Source organism: Copadichromis virginalis, linkage group LG17 (genome assembly GCF_057382275.1).
Source record: "Copadichromis virginalis isolate Kocher_CV1m ecotype Utaka linkage group LG17, C_Virginalis_male_GT1.1, whole genome shotgun sequence".
Classification (NCBI taxonomy): Eukaryota; Metazoa; Chordata; class Actinopteri; order Cichliformes; family Cichlidae; genus Copadichromis; species Copadichromis virginalis.
Window position 1 is genome coordinate 25,473,830 of NC_140634.1, and position 15,711 is coordinate 25,489,540.

General features: G+C 40.0%; 1 protein-coding gene across 1 annotated transcript in view; it reads left to right on the forward strand.

The window, feature by feature from the left end:
- Nucleotides 1-1,510: 1,510 nt before the first annotated feature.
- The window catches only part of ptn (pleiotrophin), a 57,028-nt gene continuing 42,827 nt past the window's right edge, over nt 1,511-15,711 (forward strand). The window contains exon 1 of the mRNA XM_085436276.1: nt 1,511-1,691. The gene's annotated coding sequence lies outside the window, so the exon portion shown is untranslated. The remainder of the gene's footprint in view (nt 1,692-15,711) is intronic.

Sequence of the window (15,711 nt, forward strand, 5' to 3'; positions counted from 1 at the left end):
AATTTGCCCCTGGCAGGGTCTCAGAAATCAAGCTGGTCCTGTGTGATGGGCCAGACTAAGTGCGATTCAGAAGTTCTCTACGATGGATACAGATGACTACATTTTGCCTGTAACCATAGATGGGGTTTGCCAGGGCCCCACCCTAGAGTCAGGCTTGGAGGAGGGGCTCATTGACGAGTGCCTGGTGGCTGGACCCACTCAAATCAGCCGCACTGGCAAGACCTCCTGTAGATGACCCAGCACTCTTAGGATGGGCCATAGAGGTCTGGTGCAATGTGGCTCAAGCAATTTGTTAAAACGTTCTAGTTGATAGTAAACAATGATGGTAAACCCCGCAGATGTTGCATCTGTTAAGAATCTCCACAATATCCCTGCTGGGAGCTAGTCAGACTACACTTAACACAACTTCACTAACCTGATAAATAAACACATCTAATAATGTACATTTTCTGAATTAGCACGTTAGCTTCTTTTTGGCCTTTCCCCCGCTAATATGTGGTAAAATAAAGAATTACTCCTATCTGAGCCAGCTTTTTGAGTCAGGATTATGCCGATATCTGATGCAAACACTGCATCAGCACAAGCCTCATTATGAGTACACTATCTGGATGCTGATCATGCTTTTCCACGTGAGCGCAGAATATCAAATACAAGAAGTATATTATGTGAACAAGTCTATGTCAGGCACAGCACTGCTACTTTTTAATGTTTTATATGCAAACTGCAACTTGATTAAATATAATAATTCAAAAAAATACTTAGTTGTCAACAGAGTTAAACCTTAAAAGTTGTATCCGGTTTAGTGTAAAGTTTAGACTTAGCAATTATCATTTAAAAGTCAGGCAACCACAATCCTAGCATAAGTAAAATAAAATAAAATGAACACACTGGAAAATTCCACATAAACAACAGTCAAGTGATTAAAGGTACTATTGTTTCAGAAAATATGTTATTTACCTGAAACAAAAGTTTTTTGTTTATTTGGAAACACTGGCCTATATAAAGCACTCAGAGACAAACCCAGAGCCCTACTGGTGTTTGCCAATATTCTATTGATTGCTTATGACTGACTTTTCCATAGATGAACACGATATTTTATGTAACTGTGTGGTTTGATGGGACTGCTGTTCTCAGCTTGCTCACTCTGTGGGCTCAACAGAGTCACACGCAGACGTATTTTATTGTAGCGTTAGCTCGCTCCTCCTGAATATCTGCCTCTCTGTTGGCATTTGTATCAGCGTCTCATTTCTCTTGCTTATACATATCTGTCCGTCTCTTTTTCCTCACAGCTTTTTCTCCTGGTCCCCATAGATCTCCCAAACACTTTGGCTCTTAACTGCTCTCTCCCCCTATCTCTTTCTCCCACACACTCATCCACCATCTTACGTCTTCTCTCTGGTGTCTCCATAAGTGCCAGGCCGTAGCGTCCCTGGAGTGACCTTGGGGGGTAATGAGCTCCTGATCACGAGTCAGGAATCCCGGCATTCAACACCCAACCCATCACCCTCCCCTCACCCCATGTAACAGACACACAAAAAAAGAAAAAAGTCTACACTGCTATCGAATGCTCAGCCCACAAAGACAAATAGTATTGGAGAGGCAGGGCAGCAGGGCAGAGGTGCAGATGAAAAGAGCCTGGAGAAACTATTGCTTTAAGCTCTGAAATACAACTACCAGACCTCCAAAACAAAGTAAGTGGATTCCTTTTCGGGGTCTACACTTATTGATATGTAGCTTTTGGGGGGTGATACAATGTTGAACTGATTAACAGAGCAGTAACTTGACGTTATCATTTGTATGCTTTTTGGTCTTTCTGCTCACTCTGTATGTTTGGGATGGGATTTATATGGATTCAAGGACTGCTAGTATCCATCCAGCTTGTTTTCATATGGCCTTAAAACTTGGAATAAGTAAAGTTTTTGTAAAGTTGCAAAAAAAAAAAAAAACTCAGCAAAAGTTTCTGCTCCAAGCACAACACTTTTGCAATTGTGCATTTTTCTGATATTTTGCCTTTTGGTAAAAAAACCAAAAAACCCCCAAACAAACAATAAAAAAAACAAACTTCTGTAGACATGGTCCTAATTGATTCTTTGTTGTTCTTCCCATTTTAAGCAGATTTTGTCTTGAGGCTGTTGATAGGAGATAATAAACATATGAAAATATAAAAGACTATTAAGCTTAAAATGCTGAGAATTATAACAGCAGATGGAAAAGTGGCTTGTAGACATACTGTGTAAACAATTGGAAAGACCCAGTAATCCAACAGCCATGGGCTACAGACTTTGCTGTTAAATCATTAACAGGCCCTCTTTCTCAGTGATTATACTTCAAACATCCATATGTTTTGTTTATTACTGCTATCAGCCAAATATGTGTTGGCCCAAATTAAGTCTGCCTGTGCGTGGGCACTGATTGAAGTGGGCTACTTTTTCCCAGGATGTCGTAATTTGGGTCAGGCCTGACTGGAATGACAAACCCAGAGCTGCTGTATTGTATCAGCACTAAGTGATCCAGAAGACCTTCTGCTTGCGTTGCCATGGCTTTCTTCAGCTCCGGTATAGCAACCCGAGTCAGACCAAACAGTGTTCCTCTCTGTCTTATGGGCATTCCTACTGTGGACAAAAGCTTTCTCTGGCTCATTCTTGCTCGAAATGAGGTGTCCGCTTCATTTCTTCAGAATCAACACATGGTGTGGTCCTAATGAAAGAGCAGGGGGAGATTAAACATGAAGTGGAGATGAGCTTGAGAAACCTGCTTTGGTCTGTAGGAAGTCAGAACACAATGTGGATTAAGCTGGATGATAGCCAGCAGGGGCAAACTCATAAAACTGCTTCATTTCTAAAAGAGTCCTGGCATTTTTTCTCCAAGATGGCCACTTGGAGGCCTTTAAGAGACATTTCACACATTCTGCCCTTTTTTCTTTTTTAAACGTTTGACCCCCAGACTTCACCACATGATGTCACCTATATGTCAATGTGTTTAAGCACAAAGCCAGTTCATTTCTTTCAGTATCCTTACAAATGCTTTGACGAGAAAGTTTTCCGTGAAGGAGCTGGAGCAATAAGGCATAGAATTACTCTGTTAGGGCCAGAGAAGTTCGCTCCAGGGGGGAGGGAACACTGTGAATGGAGCCAGTTCTCGTCTATAGGGCGCAAGTAAATGAGTGAGAGAGAGATGGAGAAAGAGGCTAGGGGGGTAAGGACATACACAAAGATCCTCACATTGAGTGACTGGTTTATTTTTGTGGGGTATGCACTGACCCCTAACATGTGGGATGTACAGAATGAGACTTGATGGGGTCCAGGGGCCCTACGGAGAAAGGGAGGAAAAGAAAGAAAGGGACTAGAAGAAAAGAGGAAAGGAAGGATGCCAGTAGAGAGGCCTGTCAAGGAACTGTCCTAACCATCAATCTCTAAAGACAATAGGCTAGAAGTAAAATCTGCAGTAAAGCAGAGCTGGAAAAAGCAATCATGTGACCCTTAAATGATTATTCTGGTGCCCACCTCTTGGAAGTAAATAAATCTGGTTAAAAAATCCTTCGTGTTTTAAAAAGTTAAACACGAACTATTAAATATTTCCAAAGGTTTGGTTATTACAAGTGGCAACAAAATAAATAAAAGCAGCAGAACTGAGGCATATTTGATTCACACTGCCTTATATGGGTAGCACTCTAGAACCACTGGACCCTACAGTTGACGCAAAGCAACCCATTACTCTGTTAAATTCTCCCTGCCCCTGTAGCAGGGATGAGATATTATCAACTTAGCCTCAAGATTAATTTTTTACCTCATCCTGTACTTTGGGTTCTCAGGCAAAAGTATTGGTTTGCTCACTATCAATCTTGCTGCTGACCACTCATTCTTTAATCCTTGATAGTTGCAATTTAGTGCATTTAAATATTTGATAAACTGACTGTTGGGGCTCTGTGTGCGGGCAGGCAGAGGTGAGGATCCAAATGCAGGACTCGTGGAGACTGAATTGTAACTGAAAACCAGAGCTTTATTGCTGGTGATGAACAAAACATTAACTGAACAATGAACGCTGAGAACGGAAACAAACAGGCACAATCTGAGGGTACAACACGTCACTGACACAACACGGGGCTAAAATACACTGAAGAAGTCATCAAGGAATTAGAGACAGAAGGGGAACACAGCTGGGAGGAATTAGACCTAACGAGACAGGGGGAGCGAAGCTAGAAACACTGACATAAGACATAACCCTTCAAAATAAAACAGGAAACAATTCACAAAGACACAGACTAAGAAACATGGACTTTACACAGAGGGAACACACGGGCAGAGAAGACTAAGCACAGAACTAAACCTAAACTAAACATGAGGGCATAAGAACAAAACCTAAGAACTAAACCCTAAACCAGAATAAACTGAAATGTAGATTTATAATAATTAAAACAGGATAACTAAAGAATCAGACATAAATCAGAATACAGAAGAATACCAAAAACATAAGAAACTGAAAATGCTGGGTCAAAGTGACACTGAGTAGAGAGCTCTTGCTATCACATTTCCTGAGTTTGTTGGTTGTTATAGCTTTTTTTCTGCAGTTGTGGCAATACAAAGTTACTGCAAAGAGCCCACCTTTTTGGTCTGTCGGGTTAATAATCAAGAGTGGAAATGCTGATGTTCTCACAGAGATGTCAAGCCAGCACCTCTTTCAATATAGGGAAGGGTGAGACAATCAAAGCTGTGTACAAAACCTCTAGGTTTGTAGGGGGGTTGGTCCCTGTTGTCTAAGGAAGCTCAATGAAAGCGCTATGAATGCTTTTTGTGGAAGAATTCAATTACACAAGCCAGTGTTTGTGTTTGTCCATAGTATAGAGGCATATTATGAATTTCTTGGTTTCTTTTTGATCACAAGCAAGTTTTATCATCTGATTTAAAAAGGTAAAACTTTCCATCTTGCTATTTGTACAGATTTTGAAGTTTTTCAGTGAACCTTTGTGGCCAGCCTCTTTCTCTGGCATGCTGTTGGTTTGATCTAGTATTTGATCCTCTGAGAGCTAATGAAAACCTGAGGCTTTCCACTATAATCAGTTGGCTCATTAGTGTTCCACTCAGTCACAGAGCCACCCACGCACACTTACACACATGCACAAATACAATCTCTCCCCAGGCCCCTCAGTCAATGACTAAAGGAAAATAGGGCAAAGGTCATATGGCTGGGTGTGAAATTCTGTACTTGCTGAGGAAGTAAACATGCAGCTGTGATGTAAGACTTAATTGGATGCATTTGTGCAGCTGTGCTAGCATTGCTGGTATTGTTTTTACCTTGTGAGCCATGTATTTATCCTCATAGCAAATCATGGCATGCACTGTCATAAAACACAATACAAATGTAATTTGAAGTGCTTTGGAAGGTGTTTTTTCACTTCCCTGACTGTCTGACAACAAATTGTGTAACCCAGCTTTGTCACAATCTTGTGAAGTCCTAAGCCAAATAGCACTCTTAGTTATGTTTGGTTGGCGGGAAAAACCAAAGCTCTGGGAGAAAATGCAAATTCACAGCCTTCACACCAATTCACACCTTGCTAGGGAATAAACCCCAAATCTGGTACTTACAACTGTAAGAATGTTTTTACGTGTGTGGCTGCTGCAGGTAAAGACAAGGAGCTCCAGAATTCAAGCTCGAGAAACGACGACTACCGGGAGTGCGCTGTACTGTCAGACAATAACATAGCCTAGCATCATTTCCCTCTGATTTTCTGTGCCCAACCAGATTGTTAGAGTGCCCCTACTCCAAGGCAACTTGGGTTCAACGTAAACATGAAACAGCCACTTCCCCGCTGTTTTAAAACCCCTGGTTTGCATTAGCCTCTGAAAGGGTCCAAAAATACAAACAAAACACACAACACCAACAAAATAATAAAAATAAAAGGAAGAAATTCTTCTCAGAGCGCTAAAAAAATGAGGATAGAACTGTATGAAACCCTCTTTTAAAGGCCAAGGGTCTCCAGATTACATGAATTCACTCTCCCCTCTAGAATTATTAACACTGTATCACAAACATAACACAATTTACAATGTTCACAAGGAAATAGTCCCAGTTTCTACTAGTCAGACCCCCCAAAATGGCCTTTGAATATGAAACCATATACAGTCTCTTCTTTGAAGGTGTAACTGTAGTGAGAAGGAGATAACTGCGGGGTTAAGCTGACCAGAGGTACAGGAGCTGGAGTGAGGAATCAAGTCTTGGGTTCAAAAAAGCAAAGAAAATAGAAACCATGCCTTTGTGTCTAGGTGAAAGTGCGCGGGAAAAATACTGGGCTATGAGAAGGCAGCGCTTTCACATACAGCTGAACGAAGGCGGATGAACAACCAGGATGTCATCTGGATGGCAGGGTAACCCGTTCACCGCTGACTCACTTTGTTCTCGCCGTCAAGTCCGAAGAATGTGCTCAAACTCAGACCAGCAATGGGCAACATTAAGTGAAGTCGCTAAAGCCCTCCAAGAGACATGTTAGCTTCCAGCGAGGCAGCTAGCCAGAAAAGCACAGCTAAGCTTGGGTCTCACTCCAACTCCCCATCACCACGCTGTCTCCTTCCACGATGGCCTGCAGCACCAAACGTTGTGGCTACACAAACCAAGCTTCCCGCATGGAGCGAAACTCCATCTAAACTTGCTGCAGTCGCAACTTCTTTTTTGACTGACCTCTCGGATCTCCTTTTTTGTCTCAGTCAAACCGTGAGACGTGGGAGACAGCTACTTCTCGGCGCCACACAAACACACACACCAGAGCGTGTACGTGGGTTCTCTATCTTTTTTGGGGTTTTCTTGCCTTACTCAGACAAGCCCCTTGAGGCACTATAAGGTGGCCCCTGACAATTTACATACATGTGCCCTTACATGTGTTTTGACCCAACTGTAATTCATAAAACAATGCAAAAGTAAGAAACTAAACTATATCTTCATTTTAGCAATTAAGTAATGACTCAAACAGGTTAAATATTTCAAGCAGTGTGCAAGATTGAAACCTTGAACAGATGTACTATATGTTTAGCAAATGTCATGTAGGGAATACAGTTCCTGAGGGTGCTCCCTCACTCAAGGTTTTTGTGTGTACAGGCCTTAGAGTGTGAAGCACAGGGGAATGGGTAGTGTTTGTATTCCTCTAATAAACTGAAGGATGATCTTGTCTCTCAGCACGAAGGGAAAGCTTGAAACTCAGGATTTTACAATAAACAGCAATACTTTAGTTGTAGTTACCACAAAGCTAATGTCAAAAGCACATTTATAACATCTAGATAATAGCACCAGTTTAGTAGTAATTCCTTGGAGACTGTGTCATTTTTTAATAATTAAAATCTGGTTATTCTGCAAATCTTTCTCTGTTGATAATAGGTACGGCAGAAATAAAAGTAAGCCGCATCACTAACTTTCTCTCCAGTACAGAACCTTGCTTAATGGCTCACAAAACCCTAAGGGGGCTATTAAATAACATAGAGCCAATACGTTGGCAAAGTTCCACCTAAATGCTATAATGTAAAGGCTCAATCAATGGAATCTCATTTTATTTAGAATGATTTTTTAGCTGCTTTGAAGCCAGAAGTAGATTTGCCAAGAGAGTTATTAGCGATATTATAATCGCTCCTATAGTGAGAATTTGATCCTTGCAAGCCATAAACTATGAAAGGGTATAAAATGAAGAAAACAAAAATCTGATATGGATGGGAGCAGGTTGCTCTTATGCGCAGGGATGCAGGAATTTGTTGTTCAACATCATGTGACCAGTGATGTTGAATGGAAAGTTAAATTGATTGTGAGCATCACTGTGGAACACCGTCTGCCACTTAGTTTCTCTATCCCAGTCGCACTGCTAATTGGATTGCTAATGGCAATGATGCACAGAGGTTAGACTCTTCTCTGATTAGAATGGTTTGCATTGTTTATTGTGAAATCTAACCACATTACCAGTGCTGTGATCACATGAAAGGGAGCCAGTTTTGTAAAATATATAATTCTCTTGAACTGACTCAATAAAATTATGTGTTCTTTTTTATGTGGATTTTTTTATTAGGCCAAATAGTGGTTACTTGGCTGCTTGAAGGGCAAAATTGTCAATACTTAACATAAAAATAATTTTAAACTGTTTATATAGTCTTCTCATGCCAAAGGGGGTTTCTAATCCTTGGCTAAATCTCAGCAGGTTTTAATCAGGCCCAGTGGAGAGTTTCTGCAGCTCTGGGATGTCTTTGTATTCTTACCTCAGGGTGCCACATTCTAGAGAAAGTATGTTTTGGAAAGTTAAATGCCTGTGATGGAAGGGGAGGGGATTAGATAGGCCCATGGTTACAAACACTGAGGATGGCTTTATGTCCACCTACCAATAAGTGATTAGATAGCAGGATCAGTAGGGGTGGAGGTGTTGTTACTTGCTCTATGTTAGTTTCTTACATCGTTGTTAATTTGAACAGAATTAAGCATCTTGAATACTTTTCTCAGGAGTTTCTTTCCACAAAGAGGCAATGGGAGATGGAGGAGTGAGAGGAAAGAGTAGAGTGGGATGGAATCTGGAGAAATCGAGAGAGGCGAGAGAATCATTAGTCATATCCATTAGTATTCCATCCACAGCTTGTGCTGTGAGACAGCCGGTCTGTCCAAACAAACAACCGGCAGAGGGGGGATGCCTCATTATAACTTCCCCCCTTTCTTCTCACCCGGAGTTCACATTCCATCTGACCATAAACACTAGGCCAGGGCTGTGACCTTGCCCTCTTTCTCCACTGGAGTTTAGAGATGTTAGTGGGGCTAGTAAAGCAACAATTCACATGCTGTTCAGTACATGATGATGACAGTACAGTACAAGGCTGCATCCTGTAAGAAGAAAGCAAAAACACAGTCTGAATTCCTGTTCTTTACCTCTGGAGCAATTTAGCTTAGCGGCCTCTACAGCCTGATGCATTTATGGAAAGGATATCTTGAGACGTCTACTCCTTTCACCTATCTTTCCCAGTACTGTATCTAGACTTCACAGGTCCCAAAGGGAGCCCTGACTCTCAAGGGGCATGTAAACCTCTTGTGCTTGATGTACAGGGGCACTGAGAGGATATTTGCAGAAGACAGAATTGCTGCAAATACCTGCAAACAAAAAAATCAAATACAATACCTACGTAAAACATTCAGAGCCATATGGCAGGGGAATATAATTACCCAACAGATGGCATTTTTGTTTTTAACCCATTTGTGTCCACACTGGAATTTCATATAGAACTTGAGTCAGCCACAAATCCATTTAAATAGGTATAAAAATATTCATGGAAATCCCCCCAGTTATTCAGTGTAAAAACAATTAACAAACAAACTTAAGTAAGTCGAGTGGGAGAACATCCCTATTTTGCAGTGGATCATCATTATACATTAACTAAGAGTTGACCACTGTTTCTTCACTTTACAGAAACAAAAATGAAAGAGCAAATGTTCTTTTAACAACTTTTCTCATGAAATAACTCAAAAGGGGTGAGGGGAGAGGCAACCCGACTTATGCATACATATAAAACACAGACAACAGTAGCCCTCAATGGAACTGTAAATGTGAAGATTTAAAAATTAAAAGCTCTCACCAGTCCACAAATACTCTGAAAGCATCGATGGGATGCTGGAACAAGATGAATGCCAGCTCTGCAACAGCATAATCTAAATCATCAGCTGCAAATATCCCTGTTCCAGACATCACTGGACACATTTGGAGGTCTGACATCGGAGCTGTTTTGGCAGTGTGAGGGAATGTACATAATTTTGGTACATAATTCTAGTTGTTGCTGGTAATTGTATGTTTACCAGTGAATCATTAATCATCAATCACTTATCAAGAACTGTAGCAATTATCACGATTACAAAATTTAAAAAAATTATTTAAAAAAACATTTTAGAGGAGTGACATTAATTTTTAAAATTTCTACAACAGGGTATGTCAGTGTTACCAGTTCAGTCACCATGAACAGTGATTTAATTTTTTTTTTTGAGAATAAGGTATATCTCACTCAGAACACCTCTTCTCTTGTGCTTGGCAGCAAGATTGATGGTGGCCAAGTGCAGCAAACCAGACTATAAATAAAAATAAACCTGCACGTTAGAGATCCAGAGATGTTTATAAAGAAGCACCTGGCTTTAGGGTTAATTCTCCCCCTTTCTCTCTGTGTTTGTGTGTACTCATAAACCTATCTCAGTGAGGACCAGCATGCATTTATTGCCAATGAAATGAGGACATTTTTGAAAATAGAGGACCTAACTTTTCCAATTTGCTTAAAAAAAAAGCAGTTTGAGGGTTACGATGTGGTTTAACAGTCAAAGTTGGAATTGCGACATGGAGTTGTATATCAGATGCTTAATGCTCTTTCATTCAATGCTAATTCATTTTTTTATATATTAAGCTATAAAGCTTTGGTTTAATGTAAATCTGATATGTGTACATGTTATATTGAATGTGAACTTCTTTTGTTATTAGACTTGCATTTTAAATTTGCCTTGAACAATGGATATCCACTAACTGAGCTTCATACTTGATTGAGATTTTTAAAGTAAAGATTGTTAAACAAATCCACAGAATTGAGCTTAGTTGTCACTGGACCCTAGCTGGCCACTTGTGCATAATCAAGAAACATGTAGAGTTGTACTGCAGAGCCCGAGAACTTGACCCTAAGAATTACATTACAGCACCCTATTTTGCAAGTCAATTTCTGAACCTCTGGCATTTGCCATTTGTACTTTGAAAAGTTCAGTTATGTACCCGAGTGACCTTTAAACATAATCATCAGAGAATATGGAGAAAATTAGACTACTGCCTTAATTTGAAAGGCCAATTTTCCATACACTGCAGTTATCGCTCATGCTTGGCTTGGGGATGCTACAGGCAACCAAACAGAGGAGCAAGTCACTGCCATGACAAGGACATGAACCTTCACTGGCTACAAACAACCTAACAGCCACACTAGCGGGAATTCAACCGGGTGTGTCTGCAGCGTGAATGAACCCCCCACCTCAACCCCGAACTCCATATTTGCATTCCTTAATTACTTAAAGTCATTACTTAAAATGCCTCTGAAAACAGTGATGTTTAATCTGCCATTGCAAACCAAAATGAATTAGTATACATTCGTTTTGTTCTTTTGTATGAAATTACACTTTTGGTGACTTTTTTTATATACAAAGATAAGAGAATTAGATGAAAATTTGCTGGTGCATGAAATTCTCATTTAACTTTCCCGTTTCTACATTTATTTATTTGATAATGTTGTGTTTCTCAAAAAATAGAAATAAATAAACTAACTACTTGCCAAATATTTCTATTTTTATTATAGAAACTTGTCATTTATGTATTATTTCGCTGTATAAGCTCTGCAGAGACAACAACCTCTTACTGAATAATCTGCATGTCAGTTTTGGCCACTCGTTTTAGACAGGGTCAAACCACCTCGACTGCAATGGCTTACTTAGCAGATGTTAAAGAAAAAGAGTCCTAGCAGTAGTCCCACCACACTCCATTCATACACAAGGACTTGATGTCTTTTCTGACTGCTGCAATGCTTGGTGGCAAGTTGAAAGGTTATGTTTAATGCTCTGGGCTGTGACTGAAGGCAAGAGCCGCTCTCTCCCACCATGCAAACTCCTCTGACTCCCCTGCTCACCTCTTAACCCTACACCCATCCCACAGCCAAACAGAGCCTGTGTCACAGAAGGGCTGCTGGTATTTGCACAGCAGCTCTGAGTTGTGTTTTCACTTTGAATAGGAATGATTGGATCTGTCCATGCAGCAAAATGGGCTCCCTTATTTATTTGTAAATTGTGTCACATATAGCATTGCTGCATTTATGGTTTGGTAAATAAAGCTGTAGCAAATACTATTTTGTGCAGATGAATGTAGACAATGACACTGGTGGGCACACAGAAAATCTGGCGCATTGCATTCCTGATGGATGGAAATAGCTTACTGCAGAAGCGGGTTGATGGTGAATAGGATGGATCTGTGAGCTGAACTTTAGTAAACACTGCATTGTATGTGTGAGCAAAAAGACTAAATTACTTTGGCAGGAAAATGGATAGCATTTTTAAAGGAGTAGAAATTGTATACATTTTCATTCCTTATTATCATAAAGTCCATGCCATTACTATGACTATAGATGTATGAACTTTCTTTAATATATGTGGACTATTAGTACACTGGGTTGGATAGTGTTGTAAACAACACTAAGACAGTAAATGACCTGAACTGAATGCTTTTCTTTTCAAGAATATTCTGTCACATAGAAACCTGTTTAGTTAAAGACTTTGTGATGAACTTTAGTGACATTCAGTTGGCTGAACCATCAATGGAGTGGTACACAAACAAGCTCCCACCGATTTTATTGTGGAATATATTAGGCGGTGTGGATGCTGCGTATTGAATTCCTATCATCCTCTCCAGCTAACGTCAGAGTACCTCAGGCGGTGGATATCTGTGATGCTGCACGTGCCCCCCTTGATGCCTATCCCAAGTGGTGGCATTTAACCTGTAAACATGATTATTTCTGCTGCCATTTTAATATGATGGTCTTTGGGAACTAACTCGCTTTGCGTGCAAGTACAACTGACCATTCAAGGAAGTGTCGTTTTTGATACGTCCGTGTTAACTTCATTTTGCATCCCTTTATGCTGCTACTTGACATTCAAAAATAGTCCTAGTTCTAAGACTAGGGCTAGCTGTTCATCAACATGCAGCTCACAGAAAATCTAAACAGCAGGTTACTGAACGTAGTGCCTCATGTGTCACTGTTATGCTCATCACTTATTTGGCTTTGAATTACTATTTATTGTATTTATTATATTTACACATAGAAGTTTACGTTATTTACATGGTTATTAGGGTTGGTGATGGGTCTTTTAAGTACCTATTTGAAAAACTGGGGTTTCATCCATCTGGTATCAGAGATGTTTTAAAGTGTGTGTGCGTGTGTGTGCATACGTCCGTGCATGCCTGTGTGTGTGTGTTTAAATTTAGATTAGTAATTTTATTTTAATTCATGTATTTCTTTATTTAAAACAAGACTGTTCTGCTTATGTCAGACTAATGACAAGGCTTCAGAAACTCTGAAGAATGGATTTCCTTTTTCTCCTAGAAACTTAGCTTTGGGAAACAATGTTTGATCAAAGAAGTGCTACACATTAGCCAGCAACCCCCGTCCACCACCACCACCATTACCAACTTGATCGCTTTGTGCCAAATGGCCCAAAAGACAATGCAATCAAAGTGAAGGATTTGCTTTGGCCAAAAGTCATGTCCTTGACAGATCAGGGATGTCCAATCTGTGTCCATCGTGCATTCTCAGTAAATAACATTACCTCTGCTTCATCGATGGCTGGAAATAAGACTGTCACTGGGTTCTACGTGTGATTCGTTTCAGGTCATGTGGAGCCTGGCGGCATAGGAACTGGATGACACTATCATTACAAACTGGAGTGAACAAGATAAAACGGCTCTATTTCTTTGCTGCATGTTTCTACAAAATCTTTGGGTTCTTTTCATGGTGAAAGAAACAGACAAGTTTTATAATATGGCAACCACAAAAACATGACACTGAATGCACAGAACTGCTGTTGAATTATGTAGTCTCTTCCATCACATTTATATCTCCTGCCACACTTAACTTTCATCATTCATTCTTGCAATAAAAGCAAGACAAGATGAAAGAAAATTAATATGAAATGCCTTCTTAAAAGAGTTTATAAATTAGCACAGAAATGTCTTACTGTAGCAGCAAGCCAAATGCAAAGCACTGTATACTGATCGTTTTCAAAGCCAAATAAGCGGTGAACATACCAGTGACACGAGGCAGAACTTTAAAAGTTCACTTTGTTTTCAGCCTCAGAAAAGATAAACGGACTGTTTACGTCAAGTAACTTCTTGTTGAAGTGTTCTGTGTACTGCATGCTGAACAGATAGTCCTTATCAGGAGTTGTTTTTGAATGCCAAGTGGCAGCATATAGGGATGAAAAATGAAGTCAGTATGGACGTATCAAAATACTACTACAGTTCCTTGAATGTTCACTTCAGCTTGCACGAAATCGAGTTCATCCCCAAAGGCTTGTATTAAAATGCCAGCAGAAATAAACATGTTTACAGGTTGGCACTATAAAAGTTACTGTTATTTAAGATTAATTAGCAGATATCGTTATCTCTGTATAGCTGCAGCTTGATAACTCACACTTACGTCCAAATACAGTAATTTCTTGGTCCTAAGTTGGTAGTTGCTATAATGCTTCTGCTGAGACTTCAAAAACCAATGGGTGACATATCTTCTGTCAGTCTTACACACATAAACTAAATACTTAAGTATTTTCACCGGCTTGTCCCCAACTTTCTGGTTAGTTTGAAAGAGACGGTGTGAATCAAAACAGTCTTTATAATCTTGGTTTCTATATGTTAATGTGAGAAAATGTTTGTATAGTCTTTCCCTGTTTCAGATATTTATGTCCATTATACACAAACAATACAGAGATAATTTTAAGATTATTGTTATAACTAAATGTTTGTGATGTACTCATTGATATAAACATGACTTGCAGGGAGTATTTATTTATTTACGCCAGTGAGAAAACAAAGATTAGGTAAAGTTTTCATATGTAAGAATCTCCTTGCTTTGACAGCACATTTTCTCAAAGACCGGAGGGGAGTTTGACATGTTTGAGAGCTTCTTGCAGATGGCGGGTATTTCATGCTTGTTTCACTGAATAAATTTTGATGGGCTGCTGTGGTCCAGACATCTTTTAACTGTCCCGACAAGCCTTTGTTCTTTTCCTGTTTTCATGTCTGATCCCCAACAGCCCACAGGGGAAGCTCTGTCGGCTGTGCGCTGCAAACCTTTCTGTTTGATCAACTTCTAACATATTTGAACAATTTAGGCAGGGATGAGGGCAGGTAATTCAAAGCCTGCCATAAGAGTGTTATGGGGAGATGAGAAGACACACGGGTTCACAAAGAGCAGCGAAGATCTGTTTTCTCGTTTCTGCGCCGCTGCATGCTCCAAAACTACCCATCAACGTGGAGGATATTCTTAAATGAACCCCTAATACGGCTGACATCTTCCATCTACAAAAAAATGATCCTATCTCCCTCAAAAAGCATCTCTACCCTTCCCTTGCTTTTCTTCAGGCAATAACTTATTTTACCCAGAAGAGGCCAGTGTGTAGTTGATGAGGTCATCCACTCAATATGAGAAATACTGTACACACACAAAAAAGGTTTTTAAACACCTTCACATGGAGGTCAAAGTAAAGAGACAGAGCCGTGGATATAATTTAGTCCAGAAGCACAGTGAGGAAATCAATGGAACACCGAGCAGCAGGAAACAAAGATGCACATACTGTCTGATGGTGAGTTAAGGTAAATGATAAGGCCATCCCCACCATTGTTTGAGTCAGAAACAGAGTGAGCTGGAGAACAAAAGCGCTGTTCAGTATTGCCATGAAAGGGCATTGATAGTGGGTGTCATTAAATACAGTTACTGCAAGAGAGGTCAGACCCATTATAGATAGATCATGAGAGCCCTCTACTGACAGTTAAATCAAAAGAGACCAGTATCACCATCACAGCAGAATCTCCAGTTTTTTCCCCCTCCTGTGCATTAAGAAGGAAAATAGACTTTATTGAATATGCATGATTATTTTCTGTGGCTGAACCATCTGAAATTAGTTATGTTCTTCTCATCATGTGGAGAA